Source organism: Myripristis murdjan, chromosome 20, assembly GCF_902150065.1.
Source record: "Myripristis murdjan chromosome 20, fMyrMur1.1, whole genome shotgun sequence".
NCBI classification, from domain to species: Eukaryota; Metazoa; Chordata; class Actinopteri; order Holocentriformes; family Holocentridae; genus Myripristis; species Myripristis murdjan.
The window spans coordinates 9349149-9357717 of NC_043999.1; positions in this window are offsets into that span (position 1 = coordinate 9349149).

Sequence of the window (8569 nt, forward strand, 5' to 3'; positions counted from 1 at the left end):
ACACGGCTTAATCTACAGGACAAGCAACGAATCATAAACAAGTTGTCTTATTGACTTATCGACGCTTACACACCTCGAAGAGGTTGTCTGTTCTGTGTGTGCATCTTCTTTTGCATACACACACACACACACACACACAAACACACACACACACACACACATGCACGTGCACACATACAGACACACACACTCACACACAAAAAAAAACACATTAAAGTACATAAATGTATCCATCTCCCACGAACCACAATAATTCTCTGGAATGCAATTCTTACATTTCACGGTTGATTTCATATTTCTCTCCACATTCATAGAAAAGCATTTGTGTTTGTTTATGCAATTGACTTTAATAGCTCTGGAGATTGTTTTGCCATGGCTAAGGCAGCCATAATGTGTGGGAAGTTGCTTTATAAAACAGTTGTAGCCATTGTTACAGGTCATTGTTTTACCTCAGAGATCCAGTATTGTGTGGGGCAAAGCAGAGCATTTTACTTACACATCATTGTTAAAAAATATTACAGTAACCAGTTAATTTAAGACAGCATTTATAACCATGAACATAATCATAACCACATGTTGGTAAATACATTCACAGTTCTTTATATATCAAAAAGACTAATGCTACTAATAATGATAGCTATACTGCTACTGTTCCCTCTACAAATATTATTACTATCACTATTTTTGCTACTACTATTACTACCACTACTACGACTACAACTGCTACTACCACTGCTAAACAATAATAAATGAATGAATGAATAAATGATTGAATAAATAAATAAATAAATACAGTCTCCATCCCTTTCCCTTTCCATGCAGTATCTTAAAGTTGCACTACCGTGTCGACTCAAACCCATCAGACCCATCGAATAACGTGCCTCTTCCATATTTTTGTGAGTCTAACCTGGGTCCTCACCCTTTGCAATTTTACACAGTTCACTTTTAAAACTACATTTCTCCAGAGCATTTCACAGTAAATGCATAAGTAGAATACGATTAAATACTTCAGTCACCAACATTATGCACAACCAGTAGCAGACCGCATGGGGTCAGAGCCATAAATCCCTTCCAGTTGAGATATTGAATAATTCCGTATTTGCAGAAAAGATAATGCCATCATAGAGTGCAAACTAAAGAAATGAATCCAGGCGAGAAAAGGTAAAAACATTATCTTCCGTGGTGACTATGCCCAGTGATTTCCGAAGCTCCTTTTCTTTCATTTAGCTGACAGCTGGCAGCAAACACAGGACACCTACTTTGAGTTGACCAAAACTAGGTGCATGTGTGTGTGTGTGTGTGTATTTATGTATGTAAGTGTGTGACCAAGAGGAAGAAAATGAAAGAGGCACAGATATAGGGAGATGGTTTCATGGATAGCTCAACAAGATCATCCTACCTCAGACATGCTCATTAATATTGTGCAACAGTTCAGCTCTCCAGTGCAAACATGAGCAACAACGAAGTCTAAGCCATGTGGAAACTGCAGAAGTGGTGTGTTTGGGCTTTACCAGTCAAATCTGACCTTTTCTTTTTTATTAATGAATGCTATCTAACAACTTTATCATTGATGTGCCTTTCCAAAAGCAGTCAGAAGGTAAAGACAGTGTGTCCATATTGGCTTCGATAATGATCTACAACTTGCCCCGAGATGCCAAAGGTGAGGTGTAAAATCAAACTGAGTGTGGCATTTAAGGCTTATACCTACTTGAAATGCCTGGAGGGCTCTTTGTCTTCATGTTTTGAAGTTAAAGGTTTGGTATTTTTCACCCAGGGCTGTATTAAAATGTTGATTCCCATCATTTATAGCCATACACAGACCAACCGCAGCACCAGCTTTACTGACTAGAACTTGACACTCTGCTGCAGCTTCTTGCTATACTTCAACATAATCCAACAGGGCACTTGTTTTCAGCTTCAAAAACTATTATAAATGTCCTTCTTGGAAAAAATGGAAAATGGAATCCATGCCATTCTGCTGCTAAGTTGACAAATGCTGCGTTCACTTGAACTTGGATGACAGGATTTCTGTGCTGTAAATTTACACAAAATATACTATATGTAAAAAAGTATTGGACCACCTACACATTACACCTATAGGAGTTTTTATGACACCCTATTCTAAATTCATAGGCATTAATATGGAGTTGGTCTCGCTTTGCAGCTTTAACAGCTTCCACTCTTCTGGGAAGGTTTTCGACAAGATTTTGCAGTGTGTCTGTGGGCATTTTTGCCCGTTCATCCAGAAGAGCATGTGTGAGGTCAGACACTGATGTTGGACGAGAGGGCCTGGCTCCCAGTTTCTGTTCTAGTTCATCCCAAAGGTGTTGGATGGGGTTGAGGTCGGGGCTCTGTGCGGGCCGGTCAAGTTCTTCCACACCAAACTCACTCAACCATGCCTTTATGGAGCTTGCTTTGTGCACTGGGGCTCAGTCATGCTAGAAAACAGAAAAGGGCCTTCCCCAAACTGTTCCCACAAAGTTGGAAGGAGAGAACTGTCCAAAATGTCTCAGTGAGCTGAAGCATTAAGATTTCCCTTCACTGGAACTAAGGGGCCGAGGCCGAGCCCAGAAAAACAAGCCCATGGCATTATCCCTCCTCCACCAAATTTTACAGTCGGCACAATGCAGTCAGACAGGGAACGTTCTCCTGGCATTCACCAAACCCAGACTCGTCCCTCAGACTGCCAGATAGAGAAGCGTGATTGGTCACTCCACAGAACATGTTTCCACCGCTCCAGAGTCCAGTGGCAGCGTGCTTTACACTGCTCCATCCAATGCTTGGCGTTGTGCTCGGTGATGTAAGGATGCATGCGGCTGCTTGGCAACGGAAGCCAATGCCATGAAGCTCCCGGCACACAGTTTTTGTGCTGATGTTAATACCAGAGGAGGTTTGGAGCTCTGCAGTTATTGAGTCAGCAGAGCGTCGGCCACTTTTATGCACTATGCACCTCAGGGCTCGGCGACCCCGCTCTGTAACTTTACGTGGTCTGCCACTTGGTGGCTGAGTTGCCGTGGTTATTAAATGCTTCCACTTACAGCTGATGGTGGAATATCTAGGAGTGAAGAAACTTCAGCAGCTGACTTGTTGCAACAGTGGCATCCTATTACATTACTATTACAGTACCATGCTGGAACTCAGTGAGCTCTTTAGAACGAGCCATTCTTTCGCACATGTTTGTAAAGGCAGACTGCATGACTAGGTGCTTGATTTTATACACCTGTGGCAATGGGACTGAATGAAACACCTGAATTCAGTGATTAAGAGGTGTGTCCCAATACTTTTGTCCATATAGATGTTCATAAGGATAAACAAACACTCAACAGATGAAGAATTTTTGGCTGGGGATACTTCCAAGGAAAAGAGCATCCATTTGTCCTGAGTTGACACCGAGAACGCGATGTTGTCTCAAGTCGGAAATTTACAGGATGGAAATTCTGAGTTCTGAGTTGAAGCAAACACAGCATTGGCCGAGTTAGCAGCAGAAGGCAAAGAATTGTTGCAGAGGGGAGGACACATAAAGTGGCTGGTGTTATTGAGCATGTGCATATGGCAAGGTAATGTGTTTGTTTGCACATGAGAGTCTTGCTGAAGGACACTCGATAACGGGATGGTTTCACAAACCATCGGCCATGCTGCCACTCTGTGTGACAGTAGAACAACAGAGTCCAGTGCCGTGTGACCTTTAAGCTGAGTGTCACCCAATCACTGAACAGACCTTTATAGATCCCTGGAAAGCAAAAGCTGCACTTTAACACTCCATCATGATTGATTTGCTCAGAGGGCTTCGCTCCTCATTCAATGAATATTAAGTAAATCACTATCTCTGAAATAAGACAGTTAACACTCTCTTTTAAAAGAAACTGTTAATTATGAGAGATTAACACCTGTAATCCAATTCCATTAATAGTTGGTATGCTATGTAAGCTCAAATAATATGCAGACATAATTACTGAGACCATGTAAGCTTACTGCATGCACAATTGGATGACTGCAGAACTATTCTTTCACTAGTACTGCTTTTAGATTTCACATTTTAATTAAAAACACTTTGAACAGAGCCTGAGGAGGAAATCATTCAGGAAATAAGACAAAAATTGTAAACAAAACATTATCTAAAATGTCAGCCCCCGGCATCTCCTCAAGTTCATGCATGAGCATGCTGTCGCTCTCTCCCTCCCTCGCTCTCTCTCTCTCTGAAGGCACACACACATACACACACAAAACAAACAAAAAAGAAAAAAAAAAACAAAAAAACAAGGTTTGAGCATTAGCCAGTGCACAGCCACTAGTTTGGCTGATTCACCTCTTGAAGGAGCAAGGCAGCTCGAGGCGCCATGATGCGCTGAAGGTCACATTATACTGCACTTAGCACAACATTTCAAAGGTTAATTCAAAGTCAACACATTAATTATTCAGTAAATCATTCCACAGTCCAATTAATTTTATTATCCACTCAAGTGTCAACAGGTAACACAAGTTGCACGTCCTGTTCTCATGCCATCTTCAAACAGTGTGGAGTGCTAATTCTGTCCTACTGTATATTAACAAGCTCAGCTACATGTGTGAGTCTCTGATTAGCCAATATGATAAGGTAATGGATGATAATGAAATTCATGTACACAAATAATTCCTGGCAATATTCCATTTCCAACAACAGCCAGGCATCCAGCTAAGCTCAGGACAAGCCTCAGCCCTCTTCGTGTATGAAGGCACTCATTACCCTCATGCTTTCGATCGCCCAGGTGAGAGCGAATTCTCTCTGTCAGGAGCAGCTGTCAGAGATTGTTATTAATGGATATGTGTCTTTATTTATAGGCTTTGGTCCAAGGATGAAAGGTATATCTCAGTCATGATTTTCACTTTCACAAGGTTTATGAAATGCATTTGATGGATTGAGATGCCTCTCATCCTCTGGCACATTCTCATCCCTCCTCTCTAATCTTTTAGCGCCACACTGTGGATGATTTGGCCAGTACAGCAGCAATAGTTCAAGTGTGGGTACTTTTAGGTGTGTGTGCTGTGTGCATGTGTGTGTGTGCGCGCACACGCGTGCCTGTTCATGATTAGAGCTTAACAGCATATATCTGTACATTTTATCACATCCATGCATACACTGCATGCGCATGTTTACACAGTCCTACAGAAACATCACATTCATCACATTCAAGAATTCACACATCATACTCATATTGTTTGTTATTTTATTAACCAAAAGAGACAAAAGCAATAGAAAATACAATTTGCAGGGTGTGTGAAGGTAAGGACATTTTCAGTATAATGATTGGGCTTAGGTTTGGATTCAGATTTGATTATTGTCTCCCCTTTTCTTTAGCCACATTTATCATCTACCCCAAGAAGTTATGCATGTCATCTGAATTTCCTGTTCTCATCCTGTTAAGGTCATGCCTTAAATTTCATGGGTAGTTGCTCTCTGTTTGAGAAGTATGCATGAAAAAGTGTGAATGCTTTCCAGGGGGCCTGAGCGAGATCGTTCGTATTGACATCACACTCTCTCTGGGAAACTCTCTTTGGAAGATGTGCTAGTAATTTTTGGCTCTATGTTCCCAAGGGCCCATGTTTCCAAATTCCTATGTTACTCTAGGCCTGATATGTCTAAGGTCCTATGATGGCAGGTCCTATGTTCCCAGGTCCTGTGTCCCAGGGTCGTATGTTAGCCGTCTTCTATGTTCCCAAGGTCCTATTTTTTCATCCCTCTGTTCCCAAAGTCCTATGTTTCCTTGCCCTATGTTCCCAAAGTCCTATGTTCCCAGTCTCCTATGTTCTCAAGGTCCTATGGTCCCAGTCTCCTGTGATCCCAGGCCCTGTGTTAACATGCCCTATGTTCCCAGGGTTGTGTGTTTCCTAGTCCTATTTTCACAAAGTCTATGTTTTCTTGCCCTATGTTCCCAAGGTCCTATGTGTCCTAGCCCTTTGTTCCCATATCCTTTGTTTCCTTGCCCTATGTTCCCAAGGTCCTTTGTTTACAAGTTCTCTGTTCCCAACAATGTAATTTTCTCAAACTGGAAAAAAAGAAAACATTGCCTCAAGCCTATATGTTCCACAACATAAAAATAATACTTTCCATATCTCTGTCTGTATTTTTTTTAAAGCACAATCTGATAGTACATATTCAGTAAATAATATCTAAAATGGTATTTACGGTCAAGCTGCCTCTAAAGACACCCTGTTTAAACAGAGGGTTTGTTAATAAAACAAAACACTGACATTGCTTTGGCATGAACAGCATTTGCCACATTGGTCTATGTGACATTAGACATTTGCAACATACATGATCCAATGTTCCCTTAATATAAAAAGTTGAATGATGCTCATGCTGTTCATGCTCCTGTTGCATGCATAATCTGACAGCATGTTCAGGAAAAAAACTATATGTTTGAAATAGTAGATGAAAAAAAAAATTACTTTTAGAGAATAACGGGCCCTGGGAACATAGAACATAGGACCTTGGGAATGTATGCACTCCGACTATATCCCTTTACATTCTTGAGATGTTGTATCAGTGGGGAATTTGAGAAATGTTAAAAGGTTTTCTGATTCTTGATGTTTGTCTGATGTGCATCTTGGTGCCACAGTACAATGTTTTTTCCTGATAGGGCAAGCTGAGTGTGACGTTAATTCAAATTCATTGATGGGAATAAGGTCTAAAGATAGGCAAAGCACTTAATTACATGCATCGGGTTGGGAGGCCCAGTGTCACATCTTGTTAAACTTGGTGTGCACCTCTGTTGATAAGGGTTTTGGCAGTCGGAGAGATTGGATTGAAAAGTGGAATTTTGTCCTTTTCAAAAGTTGCAACACAGGCGTAATTGGATATGAGTTTCCAAAAGGTGAACAGTGCTGGTTTATTTCAAACCGACAAGCAATCGTACACTGGTGTTTATCTTCTATACCCTGCCAGCATCACGTCTCCCAATTTTGCCCTTGCTTTCTGTCCTCTCATTAAATCGTATTCACTGTTGTTTCAGTCCCGAACAAGAAAATATGATGCTGCCACTCTCACTGAAGCTAGTGTAGATTTTCTGCAATCCATCATCCACGCCATATTAATCACAGACTAGCTGCCATCACACTCCGAATTAGCTTTGCAGAATGGAACCCCTCTGAGATAATCACTTTTTCATCACCAGCCGTGTGACGTGACAAATTCATATTTGGATGGCATGAGTAAAACAAAGGACAGATGTGTGTGCAGCGTGTGTCATCTTTTAGCACCATGTAAAATATCATTCCATGGGATTTGCTTCTGCATTTGTGGCTCCATTACATCCAAGAGGTAGTGTGATTGGGGCATCAAGTTGTTGTTTTTTTCTTTGGTTTTCCTAGCCCCTGCTGCCCTGCATGGTTTGTATTATCTTTGCTGGATGGATGAATGACTGTGAGACTGATAGCATTTGAGGTAAATTAGATTAGGCAGCCTTTAATGCCTGTCTGAATAGCAATTGCCAACATTTGAATATTTCCTAATATGAGTCTTTGCACTCTGATCCTGCTCTCTGATCCTCGTGACTGGAAAGAAACAGTGCATGTGTGTTCAGAAGAGAGTACAGAAACTGATGGATGTGTATTAGAAATTCAAGAGTGCTTGACTTGCTTTAGTAGCATCCCCCCCCTTTTTTTCCCCCTTTTTTAGCGATAGCAGTTCATGATAATCCATTAACTTGTTTCATGTATGTGTGGTGATATACCTTATGAAAAGTTCCAGTAGGCTTGATATTTCTGACCACAAATAACCTGATTTTAAATTTAACCATGATGAAAAAGGTACTTGAATCTTCAATGTGTTCTGTGACAAGACTGAGGAATCAAAGAATATTGGTTGTGTAGAGCATCAACTCAGCAAAAAAAAAAAAAAAAGATGACACAGTTGACCTTTAGGAAAATTATATCCAAGTTGGCATCAAAGATGTGCCCCCTCTGCCCATACATGTTGTGAAGCTTTAATTAACAAGGATATTTTAGGACTCAAGATAGGAAAGAGTTTTGTCCTGTTGATTGTCCCTGAGGATCAAACTTAAGCGGAAAAAAACACTGTATGCCAAATCCTTCAGACTTGAAACTTGTTTCTGTTGCACAGTTCAAAGCACGAGGTAAAGCTCCAGAAGATGAGTCCAATGGGAGTTGTCATCTATTGCAGTTTCTTTCTTCCTGACAGTTGCACTGATCTACCGTATATCTCTTGAGTTTATCTTATCTGAAGTCTGATGTCTGCTGCTATCTTTGTGGCCACAGCTCTCTTGAAAGAAAATCAGTGTCACCAGCAGTAACCTGATAAATAAGTGTATTTCAAAAGTAAATGTTCTCATGCTACAGGTATTGCCAAATTGTCTATCTGCATAATACTGAGTCAGAGGCATTTCAGCAACATACTAATGGTCTCTGTGCTGATTGAAGAGGTAATAGGATGTGGTGCCAGTGGTGTGGCAGTCAGTGTGACACTCCTAGTCCTATTTGTTGTGAGCAAGATGGACAGCCTATTACATTTGCCTTCAGCCAGTCTCAGCATCAAGTGTCAATCTGCATTTAAACAAAATTTCCTTGTCTGACT